Below are 22,646 nucleotides of genomic sequence, written 5' to 3' on the forward strand. Positions count from 1 at the left end.
CAACAAAAGACAGTAAACAGAAGTCCTGTTTAAGCTCCTTAAGATGATGTGGATAAAACTGAACTGACAGCTCGCTGCTCTCCAGAATGAGAAGAGCTTAAACACCAAATGATAAATTTAAATTGGGGATGTTTTGCTTGTTACAGCTATAATATCAGAACTTTTTAATTTTTGCACTTGTAATTACTGAATCGACATACTGCATTTTTTTCACAACCATCATAATTTCTGATTCCTAATGATTCATTAGCTAATAGGTATCTAGTATTTATGACAGTACGATGAGTAAGTTTTGAAAAATTAAAGATCTACATATTATGATTGACTCATAAACTTTTTACAATTATTGAATGATCGAGTCATTAATTTCTTATAATGTTACCAGCGTTTGTTTTGGTGTGTAGTGAGTTATAATTAGGAATGTATCACTACTTCAGAGTTATTTAACATTTTTGCATCCCTACACATAAGAAATTCCCCTCCCCAACTTTCTGACTTATTTAGCTTTAATTGGGAAATTACCATGACACAAAGACAGCACTTCCATTTTTTATTTGCATAAGTTTGATCCACTGATATTGTCAGTGTTGACTTCTAAAAATAGCATTCATGAAAATACTGACACAGTGAGCATAAAAATCAACAAATATATCCTGTGAAGATGATTTTTTAAATTTTGTTTTGTTGCTTTACAAAATCCATTGTTACCATTAATTAAATTCCAGTATACTGTTTATCTGTTAGATTCATAGATAGAAGTTAATCAGTTCTATAAGCATAGAAAGTCTTCTTTTTTTGGCCTTCAATGAACAGGGACAGTAAAGACTGACAGGAAGGCAGAGGAAGACATGCAACAAAGTGCAGCAGATCAGACTTAAGGACAACCACTCTCAGCCATGTGGCATATGGTTGCCTGCTCTTCCAAGTGAGCTGAACCAGCACCCTACAGAAGTCTTTTATTTTGACCAGGTGATCCTCTGAGGTGTGCCACAGAAAGAAATTCAAATGGAATTCAAAAAGTCCTATTCACTTCAAAAACTCCATTATTTGAACTTTTCTTTAAAGTTCCATTTTTTCCCTCTTTTTAAAATTATTTTAATTTACTTTAAAACTACCTGAGAGTGGGCTGAGAACTTATTTTAACAATAGTCACATGCCATTTCCATTATTAATTCCAGCAGAAGCATTTTTAAAACTCTCAAATGCTTGTATGATTGTTCTTTGCTGTATCAGGAAGCATGTGCATGTTGGGTGTAGAAATCCTACAACTGTGACACCAAAGGTTCACATAAAGAGTCCACTTTGTGGTTAGGTGGAGGTAACAAAAGCACTTCAAGTTTAGGGGGAAAATGGGTTGGTTTTGTAACATAGGTAAGGTGACATACAGGAACTTCAGTGAAGAGACCACAAAAATCAGTGTGGGTGTAAAAGATTTAGTAGATAAACAGGGAGCTGACTAGATTTTGTGAGAAATGCAATCATCATTAAATGTGTGCAAAAATCCCAAGCACAATGACATGACACATATGGAACCTGTGTCTCTCTAGTTTTTCTGCCTGAAAAAAAATGTCATAAAAATTTTTTTTTATTTAAAGGGTTGTTGCAGGTCTATAGTCAGGGGTGCACATAAGTGGTCCGCAGGTGCGCATTTGCTGTCAAAATGAAATACGCGCACCAGATAAGAAGTTGCAACGCGTGTTTGCGTACATATAAAAGGCACTGTTTTTGTCCGCTAGAGTGGAATTCTGCACCACATCTCTGTGCGTTCATCATTTGTTTGAAGCCAGCTCACCTCCTGCAACCACTTTTCCGAGAATACGTGCTTCTTTTGCGGTTCGGACTCCTTCTGACATTTCTTTGGAGATGGAAGAAAACCAAAGTAATTGCTTAAAGGAGCTTAATTCTTTCGACATCTTTAAAAGTTCTAAACAAATGTCTGTCCTCCTCCAGAGAATCTTATGTACGCAAACGTGCGTTGCAACTTCTTATCTGGTGCGCGTTTTTTATTTTGACAGCGAATGCGCACCTGCGGACCACTTACAAACAATGACATAAATATGAAACATAGTTAATCATAACAGAAAAAGCAACATATCAAACATTCTCAGCATCGTGGAGAAGACACATAAAGCACCATAGTTTAAATGTATATGGGCAGCCTTTAGTCTCTGGCAAAGAACTTTAGTTTTTAGTGTGTGCTTCTTGCCTGATTGGTGACTTAGTGTCCACACTGAAAAAGTACAGATATTCTGTATACAGAAGACTGCAAATGTCTAGAAAAGAAACATATATATTTCCCATGATAGCTATAATTCTTTTTAGCCTTGACAAACATATACTCTGACAAGATGTAAATAGGAGCAGATACCTTACAAACATGTTTCATGTTTACTAATTTTCTTGGAGACAAGAAAAAGAAATAAGTAGTAGTGTCAATCAGTGATGCACCTGCCTTAGCAGTAACAACATTTGTTGGGAAAGTGTGGTGATATTTTGAGTCTACATTCTTTTCAAACGTCAGTGTTTCTGACGTGTCGCTCTGACAAGCACATCAAATGCAAATGGCACCATTTTATATAGCTGTGCCAGTTTTGAAGGAGCTCTGTGTCATTCATTCCAGCTCAGTGACAATAGCTTAGCAATAAAAAGCTAGACATCTGCAAAATTCTGCAGAGAAAAGAGAACACAAAAGTAAAGTGATCAGTTTGTACAGTTCTCCTCTATAACATTCAATCTACACTCGGCAGATGAGGCTGGCCCACAGAGGCAATTGCTCTTTGACTTTTTAAAAAATTATATATATATGTATATATTTTTTTTTTTTCTTTTACCTTATCTTTCCATGTTTTTCTATTTTATTGTTTTCTAATAAATTTCTACTCCACCTTTTTTTCTGACCCTTGTGCTGCTGTAACAAGTAAATTTCCCTAGTGTCGAATTAATAAAGTATATATCTGTAATTGTGTCTGTATTTATCTGTTCATATCAGTGTCAATGGATTTTCTGTCTAAATGCCTCAGTAATGACATCTGCAGGCAAGAGAGAACAGGGCTGTCTCTGTGAGTGTGGGGGGCAGAGAGAAGGACTGCATAGACTGTCCTCCTCAAGACATAAACTTTCACATCACTTTTGTGGACTTTCCTTCAAGCTGAACTCTGATTGGCTACAACACATCTGGGAGAACATCTTCCCTAACCAATATCCAGAACACAATGACAATGCATTGTTTCTTTATCACGGTATGAAAGTGAGTAGCTTATTCAAATTTGGAAAATCATTTTTAGCGACTTTTAAAAGTAACTTTTATCTTGAACTTTTAAGCAGAATGCAAAAATTTATTTTCAGATTATGTATTGATTTTTTTTTTAAAATGAGACGATTTATTTGCTTTATTTTTTTTTTTTTAAAAAGGCTGCTCACCTTCAACTCAAGCACTTGGGTCTTGATGAATGAGAACTTACACAGACAGTAGTGTAGCAATTAACAGGTACTAATTAATTAATGGAGTTATATGTGATTTCTTGCTTATAAAACTAGGGCTGCCACAAACGATTATTTTGATAGTTGACTAGTCACCAATTATTTTTGCGATTAGTCGACTAATCAGATCGTGCATCCATTGGACATAAAACGTACAGCTTATTGCACCAGCATGCGTCTGCTCTTATATAACTATCATTAGCTTACAGCTTGAAGTGTTTAAGGTATGTGCTAACTAAAAATAAAAACAAGATGATAGTTTATTAAACTTTTAATGAGATTTGCAGATTGTCTCAGTAAAGTTTAATAAACTCAGCCGTCTGCTCCTTGCTCACTAAAATATATCAGGACACTAAAGTAAATTCTCTACCATCTCACACTTCTGTCTAATCAGATTTCTGTGTGACGTTTATTCAGCTGTGTGAAAACTATAACTTTAATCTCAGCCAAACTGATTTACTCAGGAACAAATAAAACAGTGAAAAAAGCCAAACAATAACATTTTTAAGTTATCTAAGTGACTTATATATCATGTTTAACCTGAGTAGCGAAAGACCGAGGGGATCTGAAAACGATGTGCCGGGAGTTCGGTGTTCTCGCCGGCTCTAGTGAGCCTTGAACCCAAGGGGGGACAAAAGGCAAAAGTGCTCCCACGTTTTTGCAAATATGTGATGTCTTGATAAACCAAGCAGATCTTTGAACTATACACAGCTACGTTCTTGCCTGAAAAAATCTTAAAAGTTTATTTTCTGACCCAGAAAGAGTAACATGACTACAAACTAAGTAGCTTAAAAGTAAGTAGCTGCCGCCATTGTTTGAAACTGGAATTGGCTAGGCCGCGCTATGAATTCAGGGATAGGTTGGGCCACGAAGTATATACCCGACCCATTCTTCAAATCTGGGGAAATGAGGGGCGCATTTGTCAGCCGCATTTGTCGGAGTCTTCAAATTTGGACAGTCTTCGTCGTGTCGCTGTAACGTAATCGGCCTACAAATGTGGCCTCCAAAGGATGCGCCCCCTGAATTTGTATACAGCTACGATACCGGAGACTGCTTCTTCTTCTTCGGGGTTTAATGGCAGCTGGCATTCTTGTACATGCAGTGCTGGCACCTTCTGTTTCAGACTGTTATTACACTCTTAAATCCTACTGCTTATTCCTGTGTCTTTCGGGATCTTCTTACAAAGCTTCAAACGACGCGTTGACTATTAAATTAGTCGTCGACGATTTTGATTGTGGCAGCCATATAAAACACACAGTGGTAGTTCTTCCATTTAAAGGGAAAATTCATTCAAATCACTAAAGCTGATTATACACTGGATGCTGGCAAGTTTCTAGTAGTACATTATATGCCATAAACATAACTCAGGTAGGACTCAAATGCAGGACTCGACTTTCAAGCTTTATATCCATTTATTTGCAGTGCAGAATGTCCAGCAACAAGAATTCAAGCAGTAGTGATGCTCCCAGACTCCCCAGACACACACAGCTCTCTGGCAGTTTCCAGATGTTTCACTCCAGATTCCCCACTCAGGTAATTACCAAAAGATCTGAGCACAAATAGCACCAGGTGAGTTTTGTTCAAGGGTTAGTAGGTAATAGAGTGCAGGAGGCTTCCCTAACTGTGGTAGCAGGAACTATCCAGCAAAGAATAGTAAGTCATCAGTTCCAGGTGCATGACTATCCACAGGTGTGCGGAAACCAGAAGGACGAGGTGTGGTGTGAGGACAAACCTGCCTATCCCCCAAGTGGTACCCCATGCTGTATTCACAATTTGGTAACAAATTGATAAGAAGTGGGGAACCCCATTTTTTTCTTGGAATCCAGAGACTGTAGCCCTTGGTCAAATCCATTGTTGTGAAAAAACAAGCAGTACCTAACTTATCCAAGACCTTGTTAATCTAAGGCATAGAATAAGCATCGAATATTGAAACGTCATTCACCTTTGATGAAATCTACACAATGCCATATCCAGCCATCTTTCATGATAAGAACTATGGGGCTACGCCATTTGCTGTGAGACTCTTTAATTACTCCTATTACCTGCATAGCAGGTTAGTCTTTCTGAAGTGCTTTTCTTTTGTGTTCATGTAACCTGTAGCACTGTGAGGGCACCATCACGCCCAGGCAAGTCTTAGCGTGGTGCTGTATAATGGTGGTGTAAATCGACAGGATGAAAAACACATTTGCAAACGACCGTTGCAATACATCAATATCTGGGGCCCGTTCTTCGTACCTCGCTAAGTAGGTTAGCTGGATTTGATTGTTGACGATTTTGCCTGATCTTGGATCGTTCGGTTCCCCGAAGCTCATCCGGGACTTGCTGTCATAGCAACAGAGCCGTAAGCGTAAACCTGCTCGGGAGCAGGTTTACTTTATGTAAACAGGATTAGATCGCGGCCACGCAGGTATGTCCGCTTCATTTATACGAAAGCAACAGCGATATTCCACCACTGTTTCACCATAAACAAATAACATCAATGTAACTAAAGACAATGCAGCACCTGATCCATTTATTGATTTCACACAGATACATACAGGTCATTTCCTAAAAAAGGGAAATGTACTATTAACATTCTATTACATGTATGTGATTATTACAGATGTAATTCATATTTCAGAGTAGCAATTGCAAATTACTTTGTGTGATCAAGATGAGAGACCACGGCTATAAAAGCGAAGGTGGATTTGGGAAGCCTGTCGCAGCCATGTCCTGTCCGTATACGCGAGCCACCCTTTGCGGAAGGTGCAAGATTGATAAGGAGAGTTTCCAGAATTCAGCGTATATTGCGGGACAGACAGGATCCGTTAGCTCAGCGCGACAGTGTGCTCATAGAGAGATATCGATTTCCCCGTGAGGATATTATTTACTTAACCAACTTGTTGACGAGGGGGTGCAGGACCACCACCTGTCCTTTTTTTGCTCTGCCCTTTTCTTGGTTGCTGTTATAAACAAACAGATCATTCCAGGGTCTCTTTCCAAGAGACGAAAAGCAATATAAGTGATAAATATTACCATTCTGTAGAATATTCTTATATTCCACTTTTACCTGTTCCCATGTTCTAGTGGGTCCTGTTGTGGCTCTAATGTGAAAGGGGATATAATATAACATATTATAATATAATGTAATATAATATTGGATAATATAGTGTAATATAATAAATCTACCCTACCGCCTACTGGTGTTGGCCAGAGGGGCCGATGGCGCGATATGGCAGCCTGGCTTCTGTCAGTCTGCCCCAGGGCAGCTGTGACTACAACTGTAGCTGCCTCCACCAGTGTGTGAATGTGAGAGTGACTGAATAGTGGCATTGTAAAGCGCTTTGGGTGCCTTGAAAAACGCTATATAAACCCACTCCATTATTATTGTTATTATTAAATTACTTACGAGTTTAATTTGTCAGCAACTTTCTGCCAGCCCTCTCTCCTTGCTTTTGCAGCCTTTGCAGTGTTCCCTTGCGTTCTGATTAAACTCTGAAACTCCTGAAATCCCTCACTCAAGAGTTCTTGCTCTGCTGCCGAAAAATACCGAGCCGAGCGCGCTCCGTCGACATTTTCGCCAACCAATCAGAGGGTTGCCGATCAATGTTTCCACTATCGATGCGTAGCCCCTTTTACGACACCCAGTGATGTCACATTACTGCGTCCAGCTGTACTAATCGTCAACAGCAGGTGTGTTCGGGGAACCGGATTAGCGAGCTCACGGTTAGCGCGATGGTTTGGTCTTGGATGTGTCATTTGATCTTGGATGTAGTGAGCGACGTACGAAGAACGGGCCCCTGTTCTTTGGGCTGGTGTGAGATCATCACAACAAAGGAGTGAGGCGGGAATGTTTGAATGTGGTACCTCAGGCACCAACTCATCTCTGTCTTTCACCAAGCTCACTAGCTAGCCTCTTAAGCCCAAAGGGTCTTTCTAAGGTTCCTGCTCGGAAATGACATGTCCAAAATGAATAGTGTATTTCTCTGCAATTAAAATTTCTCTGTAAAAAGTCTTGGTATCAAAATAAAGCAAACACTTGTAAGATTTTATCAGAGGTGTAAATACTCTAGCAATGCACTGGATTCACCACTGATGCCAGGTGAACTCCAGGAAGCCTGATAAGCATGCCAAATAATAAGGCTCCAGGTCCAGACGGCTATCCACTGTTTTATTGAACCACTAGCAGCAGCAATTAGACAGAATTCAGTAATTAAGGGCATAAAATGCAAGAACGTAGAACATAAAATCAGCCTTTATGCGGATGATGTGTTACTTTTTCTCCAAAACTCACAAACCAATAGCTCTGGGGTGATTGAATTGATAAACACTTTTGCAAGAATATCAGATTACTCAATTAACTGGTCAAAATCTACAGTCCTTCCAATAATCGCTCCTTCCATAATTCTTCTTCTACACCACTGCAATCGGGAAATATAAAATATTTAGGTATTAATGTTTCTCCCAAGCTTGCAGATCTAACTAAATTAAACCATATCCCACTTTTAAAGAAAGTAGAAGGCGATCTGGCTAGATGGAAATGTCTACCCATATCACTCATTCATATGAATCTCTAGATTCATATATGTCCAAATTTCTTTGGAAAAATAAACCCCCATGTATAAGCTTAAAAACACTACAAAAGACCAAGGATAAAGGAGGATTAGAACTACCTAACTTTCAGCACTACTTCTTAGCCAACAGGCTTCAGTTTATCTCAGGATGGCTAAAACATACCCTCTTAGATTAACCTTGGCTAGATGTAGAACAAGCACTTTGCATAATCTAGAGATTTCAGACCTACCATTTATCAGCTCAAACATCCAACGACATGAATGGTTTAAAAGCATCAACATCAGCTCTTCTCTGACAGCATGGTGGGAGTTTCTAAAATTGACGGAGTCTTCATTAATCCCATGCAAACGTACACCTATCTGGAACAACCCTGACATATTACAAAACAATAATATGATAAACTTTACAGATTGGAGTAGTAAAGGAATCAAATACTTAGAACATATACTAGAAGGAACAGAATTTATTTCATTTGACGGACTAGTTACACAATATGGGATCAACAAGAAAAGATTTTTAGAATATCAACAAATTAAATCCATAGTAAAAAAGAAATTTAAACTGGGTCAAGTTGAACTACAAACACCACCAAGTGTGGTACAATTTCTTACTCTTAAAACCCCCAAATTACTTTCCAAATTATACAGAATGCTTTCTAAAACAGATGAATCAATATCACTTCCTATTGCAAAATGGGAAGCGGATTTATCAGTTAACTTAGACCAAAACTTCTGGTCTCAGATTTGCTTAAAAACCTTTCATCTAATTAGAAACCCCAGTCTTCAATTAATTCAATACAAAATACTACATAGAGTGCACTATACAGGTCATCGGATGTTCAAGATGGGCTTTACATCTACCAACAACTGCTCACACTGCCAAACCAATTCACCGGACAATTATATCCACGCTCTTTGGTTTTGTCGACCAGTTCGGAAGTTTTGGCGCGAGATATGTGAAGACTTATCGAAGTGTCTGAACTGTAACATTCCAACTTCCCCCTTAGTGTGTTTGTTGGGCAGCTTAGATAATGTCACTACAGAAAAGAATATAGCCCATATGGTTTTCACTGCCCTATGCATAGCCAAGAAAACAGTCCTCATGAACTGGAAAAATAAAAAGAATCTTAATTCTAACCAATATAGAAATTATCTATTAGATTACATTAGTCTTGATACAGCCTCTGCCACCACATCAGATCAATTGCTCTGGGCTCCTTTGATCAGCTCCATCACCTAGTGGGGGTGGGGGGTCATAGTTTGGTCCCACCTTCGCTGTTGTGATTGGTGTGGGGGTAGGGACAGGCTTGGGGCGTCGGGGGGTTCCCCAGGAGCATCTTCCTTGGAGGGCTCAACCCGGGGTTGCGGTCATGGCCTATTAAGGGCTCTGTTGGCTCTTAGGTGACTGTTTCCTCGTGGCTGCGTGCAGCGGGGCTAGGGGAGGGTCTGTGATGACGGACGTGGGTTACTGACCTGGTAGCCTGGCTGCCCCGGGGTGGGTCCGGGACGGACGTGAGGTTCTGGGGGTGCTCCGTCTCTGGGCTGGGGCCCTGGCTGGGTCTTGGGGTCTTGGGTCCTGGTTGTTGTGTTGCCGGGGTTGTGGGCGGGTGGGTGTATGGGGGCCCAGCGCAGGGTGCCGCCAGTGCATCGAGCCACCTGGGGGGCTCTTCAACTGGTGGGGGAGGCTGTTACATCTTGCAGGAGGTCTCCTCTCTTCAGGAACTCACTCTGCAGGAGGGGGAGATATAGGAGAGGTGGAGGAAGATCTCAGCCTGGTCATCTATTGTCTTGTGTAGTCTGGAAGATGAGTGGATGACAGCGTGGGTGCAGTTTTCTCTGTGTTGGGGTCGGGTGGGCTGTCCCGGGCTCTGTGGGGCCAGGCGGCGCTGCTGAACTGGGCCCCGGTCCGGATGGCCCTGGGCCCCCTTTCCCTGGTGGGTTGCAGAGTATGGTGGTGCCTACTGGCCCCAAGGAGGGGTCACTTGCCCCTCCCTCCCTTCCCTCCCCATCTCCAGTTGCCTCCCTCTTCCCGCTCCACCACAATCACCCACACATGCAGGGCCTTGGGGTAAAGGTGTGTCACCAAAGTGCAGGGGAGGCATCCCCCCCTCTGTCCCCTTCTGGCTGCCTGTGCCTCAATTTTATCCCACAACTTAGACATTCACATTACTCACACTCTCATAACACATACATATAGGATCTTGGGGGTGGGCACGCTACACGGAATCCAAATTACCATCAGGGTGTACAACCTCACCCCTGGCGTCGTTGCCCACCTCTCAATTTTAAATACACATAGACATTGAGGGCTATCAGGAGGGGCTATGCGCTTACCTGCTGCTCTCTGGCAGGTAGCTCCATGCCCTCCTGGGTTTTAAATGCACCGTAGAACACACATGCGGCTGCTGAGTGACCCCTCATCTGGGACTCTCCTCAGCTCTTTCCGGGATAGTGGCGCGGCTGCCCCTCTGTTGGTCTTCCTTGGTCTCTTGTGTTCTGAGGGCCTCTGGATGTCTGGAGTTTTGATCTCCTCCATACCTGCTTCATGCCCTGGAAGACGGGGCTGTGGCCCCCCCACACCCTCTAGCATTACATGAAGGAACCTTTTAAATACAAGCGCGCTCATGCTCACGGGTGCTCACACACACAAACTACACCCTTTTTGGCTCCTACCTCAAAGCACACTGTGCGCTGTCGATCTTACGTGCTGCACAATAATGTTTAATATTTAGTATTTACTGTTGTATTCCCATAGATCATCGTGATGTTGGTTATGTTGCTCTTTATTTTTTCTTCTGCATGTTTTCTCTTTTTTCTTTCTCAACAGGTGATCCAGGTGATTGATATATGTATTTTTTGTCTGCTTATTTTGTTGGTTTTTGTTTTTTGCCCTTTATCACCGTCCCTCTTCCCCGCTGTTTTTCTTTCCCTCTTTCTTTCCCCTTTCTTTTCCCCAGTCAAGTCTGTCTCGTATTTAGCAAGTGAAAATAAAATAAAATAAACAATAAAAGGTGAATCAAATAGACCATCACGGCAAGGCTAGGATGGTCCATTTGGTAAAGTAAATCCGTTGGGCATCTTTCTTCGCCTTTAGACAATAATTCTGATGGCAAAAGAGCCAAACGGGACAGGCAAAAAACAATAAAAAATATAAATGGGCAGAAAATGGAGGAGTCTACTAATTTGGACAGCCTTCGGCGCGTCGCTGTGACGCAATCGGTCTACAAATGCGGCCTCAGGAGGATGCAGCCCATGAATTTGGACATGTCCAGAGTATAATCGCAGCCTTTGCGGTTAGAAAATTGCACTTGATCATGTCGCGATATTATCGCAAATGCAATATATCGTTCAGCCCTAATAGGGATAATAATAATAAACATTATATGACCCCGTGTGAGCAACAGGGGAAAGGAAAAACTCCCTTGTAACAGGAAGAAACCTCCAGCAGAACCAGGTACAGGGAGGGGCAGCCATCTGCTTGGACCGGTTGGGGGCAGACTGACTCAATGTAACAAGCTCTTTAGAGGTTATTTGGCATCTTGATAAAAATCAAAGTAATATTTAATTTTATCTTTTAATTGTAAGTTCAGTTTTCAGTTTTTCTGTGTTTTAGGGCAATAATCAACACTGACATGCCGTACACAGGTTCTACAATAAACTTTTGAGAACATAGTAGCAACAACAAAAATAAATCATTCGCTAAACATGACTCAAGTAGATTATGTTTTGTGGTTTTAGATATTACACTAATATGCTAAAACTATAGGTATCTTGTTACACTTTAAAGAGTAAGCTTCTTTGTTTTGTTTTTCTAGCTAATGTCAGTGGTGTTCTTACAAGACACAGATTGCAACCAGTGCTTGCCAGTCAAAAAACAGACATCAAATAAAACTAAAGTGAAAGTGATCCCTTTCCATTCATCTCAGGTTGAGTGCTGCCATGAACCTTCTCACTTGTTTGCATATTTCCTTTACTAACTTTTGCTTTAATTTCTGGCATCTTCTGGCCACAAGTGACTATTGCTGGAGGAAGCAGGCTTGCCTTTGATTGCACTGAAATCTGTGTCTCAATTTCATGGGCACGTCTGTGTCCTCTTAACAATGGCTTGACTTTTCAAGCTGAGAGGTCAGCAGTGTTTTTTCTGGTTGTTTGTCTGTGTATTGTGGATAAAACTCAGGTCTTTCACAGGAGAATGATGGGAGATTAGTGTGCTAAACAAGCTACCGCTGACTCTGTTTTTGCTACTCTGAGATCAGTTACAAGCTGATCAAGTGGACGAGCATCTGCATTTATCATCATATCATAATATTTCTCTTACTGACCACCTTAACCAGCATGTTTGAAGTAAAGGAGTTAGGGTGCATTGTGAAGAAGGTTTTGTTAGCGTATTTAGTATGTTACTAAATAAAGCCTTGATGATGGAGAGGAGGTGTCAGCTCCTAAACTCTCTGGTTCAATAAAACATGCAAATTGAACCGGTACAGCTTCAGCAAGCACTTTCAGATTAGCATCTGGTAAATCAATTGGTTGCTGTTTAAGTAGCTCTTTTGCTAATACACCACCTTCATTTGCTTGATTATTCTGATTTTGTTGTGTATATCAGAATCAGAATCAGAATACTTTATTGATCCCTGGGGGAAATTATTTTTTGTTACAGTGCTCCATTTTAAACCAACAATATATATATATCTGTAGATTCAGCTGAGTTTTTCTATTAGATAGTAATATATTTAATATTTATAATAAATAAAGAGGTAGCCTTGTTTTCTTAACCTATTAACAGTTGAACGGGGGGTTGGGGGGGGGGGGGGGGGGGGTAGAGCTATGTAGTCCACACAGGACAGTGATGCTACAAACATAATTTTAAAGAATGTGATGGATTACTGAAGATTAAACAGAATATAAAGTATTTAAAATGAGTTCAATAATATTTGTTTATTAATGTTTATTGTTTAACTATAGAAGCATTACTATTTCACAATTCTTCAGCCAGGAAGGGGAACAGAAAGATGAAGCTGTCCAAGAAGAGTACGGCAAGCTGCAGGAGGCTGTCAGCATGTATAAAAGTAATGGAGAAAAGGCAAGCAGTAAAAAAAAGAAAAAGCTCTAATCTGATTCCCTTTGTTCTGTTAAACACTGGAGGAAGTGGGGGTGTGGGGGGTGTCTTTGCTTGCCTTTCTGTAAAAATGTCACCAATGTTATGACATTAATATCTAGTGTGAAGAGCATTTCAGTGGTTCAGCAGGACAAATTCCGTTTAGAAGACTAATGTAACACTAAAAAAGGTTTAACCCAAAGCATCAGTTTCATGGAAATGAACATAGCACACAACCTTACATGGGTCTAACAACATTCTTTGCTTTTTTTTCTATTTAAATTGCACAGATAAGATTCAAGTGGGACAGATCTACATTATTGTTTATCATCAAGTTCAGCATACCTCACATCTGACACACCACCATCACTTTTACCACTCTCACACTTCTCCCACCACTTCCCCAGGGTTACATATTACGCAGTATAATGTCGGATCCTTATCCTCCTCCCCATGTACTTAACCTTGTATCTTACCTGTGTGTTTTCTGAGAGTCAACAAAGATAACAGCCAGAGAAATCCCTACCTCAGTGGCCGCATGCTGCAGGGTTCGGCTGTTCTGTGGATGTACATGGAGGAGGCAGAGGACTCATGGGAGAACATCTCCCTGGAAATGAAACAACATCCACCTTTGTGTGTCAGTTCTGCCTCCTCTCCTCAGCTCCTTTTACACCTACATCGTCCTCCACTTTGTCCGCCCCAGTGCTGTTACTCTCTTCTGCCTCCCCCTAGTTTTCCACCCTCCTCTCTGCTTCACATCAAAGATGAGAAAACTCATAAATACAGTGGATGTTTCTTTTAGATTTGGTGCAAATTTAACAGAGAGATAGAGGAGGGTTGTAGTTTCAAATCCCCTTTCGATTTTTAGATTATGTAACATTACGTAATTGCATGTGTAACTGCAAGAACGTTTGGGGAGGTGCTTGACCTTGTGCTTGCTACAGTATTCTTTGACAAAACTTCAATTTCAGCTCCCTTGACAATTTCACCAATAAAGATGGCATAAAGCCCTCTGGGTTGAAAATAATGACAGCTTTGAAGAAAAGGGGGTTAGGAGAAAACAGAGCACCTGATACTTGAAAATGTAACCCATGATGAAATCCTTTAGGATGTTAAATGGGCAAAAGAAAGAACCGGGATGACAGTTTCTGATTTTCAGTGTAGGTCTGTTTTTGTATACTGAAGCTTCCCACAAAAGAATAAAGGATGCTCAGACCAGGAATCCCCTGTTGTCATGTCTATTCAACTGCCTTCTGCTTCTTGGCTGTATCTCCTTTTCTCCTTATCTTTATTAACCTCTTTTCTGATACATGCACACATCTCTGTTCTTTGCCAACCACACCCAGTATTTTAGACTCGGAGCGAATGTTTGCCACAATCAGAACACAATTGTTGGAGAACTCCCCGTCATACCTGAATACCAGCAGACCAATTTGCCTGAAGAGTTCCACGCCGCTTCACTTAATAGCAAATCATAATGAAAATTGTAGGTTTACGAACCAGAAAGAAAGAGAGGAAAAAAGTAAGGAGCGCTGTTTGGTTTCTAAGCAACAGTTAACGCTGGATGCAGCGAGCGCTGCAGGGTGGGTTCCCGAGTTCCCATGTTTCTGTCTTCGTCTCCACATTCTCTTCCTGAGGAATTTGACCTGCCTGACCTCACTGAATATGTCTGGATTTACTTCCCCTCTGATACACAATTATAGCACACTGCAATCGAAAACCTTTATGCGAGAAAATCTTACTCCCCGTTTAATCACCTCTTCATGTTACCTTTAGTCACAAAGCCATGTGTACTGCAGATCACATGCAGATTCCTTTTAACATTTTTTGGATTAAAAAAAATGCATCAAGTGTTTCCCAGTGTGTGCTGGCATGATTTGCTACATGTAAAGCTGTGGGACTTGCTGCAGGCAAACTTAAGGAACCCTGTTGCATTTTCACTTCAGTGTCAACGGATCAATGGGAATGAGTCTGTCACAATGCATACATACAAAGAAGCCATCATTCAGAATCAGAATCAGAATCAGAATGGGTTTATTGCCAGATGTTGAGGTTTACAACATTAGGAAATTGCTGCGGTGCTTCAGTGCAAACAATAAGAATTAAAGTGCTATGTAGAAAGAAAGATATGTGCATGAGATATACATGAGATATATACATGAGAATAAGAATTATGAGTGCTACGTAGAAAGATATATACATGAGTGCAGGTGGTGATCAGTGCCAGACATGAAATGATGCAGTGACACAGCGTAGGGTCATGTGTAAGTGGCGGGGACAGTCATGTGGTTATTGTTCATGTGTCCAACAGCAGAGGGGAAGAAACTGTTCTTGTGGCGAGAGGTTCTGGTGCGAATGGACCGGAGCCTCCTGCCTGAGGGGAGCAGGTCAAACAGACTGTGTCCAGGGTGAGAAGGGTCAGCTGAGATCCGGGCTGCACGCCGCAGTGTCCTGGAGGTGTACAGGTCCTGCAGAGATGGGAGTCTGCAGCCAATCACCTTCTCAGCAGAGCGCACAACACGCTGCAGTCTCTGTTTGTCCCTGATAGTGGCTCCAGCGTACCACACGGTGATGGAGGAGGTGAGGATGGACTCGATGATTGCAGTGTAGAATTGCATCATCGTCCGTGTTGGCAGGTTGAATTTCTTCAGCTGCCTCAGGAAGTACATCCTCTGCTGGGCTTTCTTGATGACGGAGGTGATGGTGGGCTCCCACTTCAGGTCCTGGGTGATGGTGGTACCCAGGAAGCGGAATGAGTCCACAGAGGTGATGGGGGTGTCAGTCAGGATGATGGGGGGGAGTGGGGCTGTGTGCTTCCTGAAGTCCACAATAATCTCCACTGTCTTCTGGGCATTCAGCACCAGGTTGTTGTGGCTGCACCAGGACACCAGACGTTCAACCTCCCTCCTGTAGGCAGACTCATCCCCGTCAGAGATGAGCCCAATGACGGTGGTGTCATCTGCGAACTTGATTAGCTTGACAGACTGGTGGGTGGAGGTGCAGCAGTTGGTGTACAGGGAGAAGAGCAGAGGAGAAAGAACACAGCCCTGAGGGGAGCCGGTGCTGATGGTCCGGGAGTCCGAGACATTCTTTCCCAGCCTCACGTGCTGCTTCCTGTCCGTCAGGAAGTCAGTGATCCACCGGCAGATGGGATCAGGCACATTCATCTGGGAAAGCTTGCCTCGGAGATGGTCTGGAAGGATGGTGTTGAAGGCAGAGCTGAAGTCCACAAACAGGATCCTGGCGTAGGTTCCTGGGGAGTCCAGATGCTGCAGGATGAAGTGTAGGGCCATGTTGATGGCGTCGTCTACAGACCTGTTGGCTCTATATGCAAACTGCAGGGGGTCCAGGAGGGGGGCCGTGAGGGTCTTGAGATGGGAGAGAACTAGGCGCTCAAATGACTTCATGACCACAGATGTCAGAGCCACGGGTCTGTAGTCAATTAGTCCAGTGATCCTAGGTTTCTTGGGGACAGGGATTATGGTAGAGGACTTGAAGCAGGCAGGCACATGACATGCCTGCAGTGAGGAGTTGAAGATGCCAGAAAACACTGGGGCCAGCTCGTTTGCACAGTGTCTGAGGGTGGCAGGAGACACGCCGTCTGGGCCGGGAGCTTTCCGAGCATTCAGACTTCTAAACTGCTTCCTCACATCTGCTTCATGAATATGAAGAGTTGTGGTCGGAGGAGGTGGTGTGAAATCCTCTTTTGTGTGGGGTGAGGGGGCGGGTGTTGCAGGTGAACAGTTTGAAGGTGGTGATGGCTCTATGGAGGGGGTAGAGGTGGGGGAATTAGTGTCCAAAGTGCCTCTATTGTTGGGGTCGTTGGAGGTGTGAAGGCTGCCTGATGGCTCGTCAAAACGACAGTAGAAGTCGTTGAGGGTGTTGGCCAAGAGCAAGTCGTCAGTGGAGTGGGGGGTTTTAGGCTTGTAGTTTGTAATATTCCTAAAACCTTTCCACACAGAGGCCGAGTCATTCTCTGAGATCTGCTGCTGCATCTTCTCAGAGTGCTGATGTTTGGCAATGTCCACTTCCTTAGTGAACCTGTACTTGGCCTCTCTGTAGCAGTCCCTGTCTCCGCTTCTGAACGCCTTACTCTTTTCCAGCCACAGCTTTTTGAGTTTAGGGGTAAACCAGGGTTTGTCATTGTTATAACTCACCCTGGTGCGTGATGGCACAATGCTGTCCTCACAGAAGTGGATATAGGAGGTGACAGTGTCCGTAAACTCGTCCAAGCTGTTAGAAGCAGCCTTCATTGTGTCCCAGTCTGTGGTCTCCAAACACGTGCGAAGCTCCTCCACAGCCTCATTGCTCCACAGTTTTTTGGTCCTCACGACAGGTTTGGAGAGCTTCAGCCTCTGTCTGTACGCGGGCATTGTGCACAAACAGAAATAATAATTAAGAAAAGCTCTACTGAGGATATGCAGAGAACTATAATCATATGACAAAAAGCAGGAGGAGATTCATCAGAACATAATGCTAATTTTAAGACAAAGTTGTTGTACTCCTGACAACTGGAAATGCTAATTATCAGTCCCAGATTGCACTCAGCGGGACAAGAAAAACCTTCAACATGGTGTTGAAAATTGCTATAAGTATACTCTTGTAATGTGGAATCGTTCAGACTTTAACAACATGCTGTCCAAGGTGATGCTCAGTGACTGATGGAAAGGAAGGCTCACTCAAGAAGCCCCTCATTAGAAACACCTGTACACTTGCCAGTTCACGCATAATCAGTATAAGTGTGAAACATAACTAAAGGTCAGGAGCCTTCACTGACGTTCACATCAAACATCACAAGAGAGAAAAGTTTTCTCAAGACTTGGGGACTTCATGCACAGCAGAAAGCCTAGTCTAGCCAGGTCATGTTCAAACTATGTTTGCTTTTTACACCTAACATCCACATTATACTGTTTACGACACCTAAAAAGCTTAGGGGAAACATTTCTGCTTAAGTTTGACAGCTTTGCTTTTAGAGTAGAAAGTAGACCCCATTGTTTGGTTTTGTGGCCTAATAGCTCTTCCCTGACAATCTGTCATGGCTCTTTAACATGACCCTTTTCAAAAAGAAAATAAAGACATCTGCCTTGACTAGCAGTGGTTAATCCAACATGGACATAATGAATTAGAGGTGTTGCTGACCTTGTTGTTTATGCTAGCAGCTGTTCTGCAGCTAAATTTTGCATTTTAGTCATGCTACTACGCCTACATTCTTTGTTTTAATTATGTCTTTCTTTTAGTATTTTCACAGTTTTTCATTCTTGTTTAAATCTTAATGCAAACCACTTTGCAACTTTTTCAGGAAAGTGCTATATAGCATGTGCATTGCTTTGCACATACATTTCAAGCACAGGAAGCTTACTTAGGGTATGTAAATACCCATGCAATAGGCATTCTTAGGCGCATTAGCAAGGAAACAGTTTTAAAAATGAAAATGTATGAATGCATCCTTAGAAGGGTGTGAAAAATGAAAGCAGAGATTCAGTTATGCAGATAGAATTGCACTGTACAGTAGCAAGGTCAGCCTCCAGCCTCCTACAAGCTTACAGAAAGGTTATGGTTACTCTTCTTACAACTGTGGGCACATGATCACCAAAGTTGGACAGCTGGAAGCTTGTTTAATTCTTGCTAAAGCTGGAGAAGCTTAATTTGAGCCATAATTTCACATTAACAGCATGAATCCATGGACCCAACCAGCAATGTGTCAACAGCAGTGTTGGTGTAATGGGTTTCTCGGCCAACTGCACACTTTTTCACCAATCAATAGTTTGAATGCCACAGACTGTCTGAGTTTAACCCCTTCTAATTGTTAAAGCTGACTTTTGTGTTGTGACAACGTTGCTTTTTCAGTTGGAAGTGACTGGTTTCATAAACAGCGCCGTTCAATGGACTTACAGTTGTGGCGAGTTTACAAAGAATCATTGTGGGCATGGATGTCATGGTAATCTGGGGTGTCAAAATGTTAATTTTCTAATGTGGAATGATTGGGTGCACAAGTAGAATTTATTCTGGATTTTTATTAATTCATACATACATACATATGCTTCCACTATTATTTGGTTAAATGTCCCTTGGCAGGTTGTACGTCGACCTCAACCATATGCTTTTGGTAGCCATCAACAAGCTTCAGGCTGGATATTTGACCTGTCTTCCTGTCAGAATTGGTAGTGTTCATTTAAATTGGTTGTTTTCATGGCACGGACTGAGCTTTTAAACATAATCCACAAATTTTCAATAGGGTTCCGGTCAGTGCTTTATGGAAGTTATTCCAGAAGCTTTATTCATTTCACAACCCGTTCGATGTGTGTTTGTCAACCGTGTCCCAAATGTGTCCAAATTTAAAAATTCTAGCTGTTGATTTGAGGTAAAGTTGAAGAATTTGGTGGTAGTCCTCCTTATTCATTATTTCACCCACTTTGTGCAATGTACCAGTACCATTGGCAGCAAAACAGAGCAGAGCATGATACTACCACCACCATGCTTGACAGTTGGTGTGGTGTTCTTAGGTTTGAAAACCTTTATTCCTCCAGTCATACTTCTAGTCATTGTGGCCATATAGCTTTTTTTTCTTACCATAAAACCCTTCTCCAGAAGGCATTTGGCTTTTCTAAAATGCCTACCAGTTGTAGACAGTCTTCACTAACAAGAAGTTGGTGTTGTCGGAGTACAAGATATTGTAAGCCTGTGATGGTCATATATGAACTTCTAACCATATCTGTAAGTGTACCCTGAGACAACCCCTTTGATTCAGTATAGCAAGAGGTTGACAGCATTTATGGCTAGCTAATGACTCCGCAGAAGTGATGTGAAGCATTCATGTTGTCATGAGACTGAATTTTAAAGAGAGGTTTCCAACACCTTATGGAATCAGTGCCACTAAGAAGTAAGGTTGTCTGGAAATAAAGAGGGTCATATCCAGTTATTAATTTGCTTCTTATGAAGTTGTTGTGTATTTGTGTGCATCAGAGTAAAAAAAGAGAGATGGTGTGCTTTTGCTTGTGCCTGCCTGCAGTGGGGTGAAACATGGAGGTGTATGGGGGACGATCAGACAGAAGACCATCTGAGAGCAAGGCACACACTCCATCTGGACGCACATTCACTGTGAAAAAGAGTGTGAAACAAGAATAAAGAGATACACAGAAAGACAGACAGAGAGAGAGAGAAGGTGAGATTATAATCTTGAATTTAAAACCTGTAACATTTATATAAATATACCAATTAGATGATTATGATGTAAACATCATATATGATTTATAGAAGATAATCTACTATTTGATTTTTTTTAAAAAAGTGAATTGGAAAAAAAAATCTTTTAATGAATTTTGCCTGTGATACAACCCAAAATACATTTTTGTAGAGTGAAACATAGTTTGTATATCAGACATCTTTGAGGCTTTTACCTAGAATGAACCACTGTTGCTACAATTTTTTATACTGGTTTTTAAACTCAATCTTATATATATTCAGCTTCTAATTCCTTTTTGTAATGGTACCTGCTCGTTTTAAATCTGCCTTACATAACAGACGGAACACAGTACGACAGCATAAAGGAGTACAGAGCTCAGGCAACTTCAGTATATCTGGTATGTGCCTTGAAAATTCATGCAAAATTTCTCTCCAGATTTGCAATATTTGAAAGGTAAAAGATGCTCACACTAAAATGTAATTTAATATAGACATTGCTATTTACAGTAATAAAAAACATTATTCATTTATTATTTTTTTAAAGGCATGATCAGTGGCCTTATTGACAGTGGAGGGGATGTTTTGGTGTTCTATTTAAGATGAAAACAAAAGTTAATTTTGAAAAAGAAATATTAAAAAAACATGTTTTTGTCTGCAATGTTTTTATCATAATGCACAACTACACTAAATTATCTGAATGATGGGTGAAATTATCCAGCATATTGTCTCATGTACCCATGCACAAAAATCACTTGAACTCAGTTTAAGGGAAACGGGACAAAAATAGTGAAGCAATCTAACTTTTGAGAATGACAAAAATGTGTTTGTAAAGAGAAAATTGTGTTCAATCTAGAAAAAAAAATCCATCACTGCTACCACAATTTTTTTGTGGTAATACTTAAACAGCCTGCTAAAAGAAAAGAAAAATCTGTGTATGCCCCTATCAGGATATAAATTTGTGCAGATATGTGGGCAAATAAAGACTTTAGTGTTATATTTTTAAATGGCGACTCTTTCAGACAAATAATGTGATGAAAAGTTTTTCCAGGCAGTAAATGGGTAAAGTAAATAAAGCAATGACTCCAACATTGGTTGTAGAGACTCAAAAGCAGAAATGTCAAAGTAACAGTGCTCGAGTCAAACTCTGAGCATGAATCATGAATTCCAACAGTAAGTGGCATTTCCTTGAATTGTTGTAGATTCCATTATAGAACAAATTGGATGACTGTACTAAAAAACCAACAGTGCCTTCAAAAGCAAACAAAAATACAAATAATGAATAATTTGTCAGCAAAAGTATTTACAAGAACAGTATCACAGTAATATCACTGTATTATGATTATTATGGTCAAAGCAGGTGACAAGAACATGAAGGAAACTTTCTGTCTTTTAAAAAGTTTTCTTTCTTCTATTTATTTGTTTTTTGAGTTTTGCCAAAGCTATTATGATAGCCTTACTAAGAGAAATGGACATAGTATTTTTGCTTCAGGGGATAGTCACATAGCTAAATTTTGAACTGAAGATTAATGCACAATAAGAAGCACATTTGATCAATAGCATATTAGGATTCTGTAGAAATGCTGAGGTAATAAAGGTGAATACATTTTACAGTTTTGAAAATTAAAATAAAGATGAAAAAAGATGAAATGATGGGGAAAAAAATGGTGAACAAATGTTTTTATATTTTCCGGTGTTTTGTTTTGTTTGTAGGTCAGTATGCATGCGCGATAGTTGTTTTCTTACCATCGGCCAGATTTACCAATTGTAAATCTTGTAAACTCATGCACATGCACACAGATTATTGCAGAGGTGTTGAGAGAGCTGACCTGTGGCCTTATAATCAGTGTTCAGTGTGCTCCAGTGCGTTATATAAGGGAGCAGCAAGTGCTAGTCAGATCCTCCTACAGATGCCTGAGCAGTCACGACTAATGCGGATGCTCTCCATCCATCCACTAAGCCTGGCTAACGCAGAATTCACCTTAGCCTCTGCTCCTCGGCCCCACACAGACACACACATCCACGGTATGTATACTTTGCATATGCATTTGTAAGTGTAAAAAGATTCCTTTGTGCATTCACAAGGTGCATATTTCCATTGTCCAAAAAAGAAAATACGACATGAAAATATTTTCGAAATTGGATTTAACAGCTTGTGATGGCGAATATAAAGCAGGGACATGAATGGTGGAGAGGAGTCAAAGTTTGGAAAAAAGGAAAGATCTAAAATCAGATCACTCATCTGTATCCTCCCAAACGTTAGCCGACAAACACCTACAGTGTTAAATGCTTCAGCTTATGAGCAGTCCATTCTACAAATCCCTCAAGTCCCATGTCTT

The sequence above is a fragment of the Maylandia zebra genome, linkage group LG16 (assembly GCF_041146795.1).
Source record: "Maylandia zebra isolate NMK-2024a linkage group LG16, Mzebra_GT3a, whole genome shotgun sequence".
Classification (NCBI taxonomy): domain Eukaryota; kingdom Metazoa; phylum Chordata; class Actinopteri; order Cichliformes; family Cichlidae; genus Maylandia; species Maylandia zebra.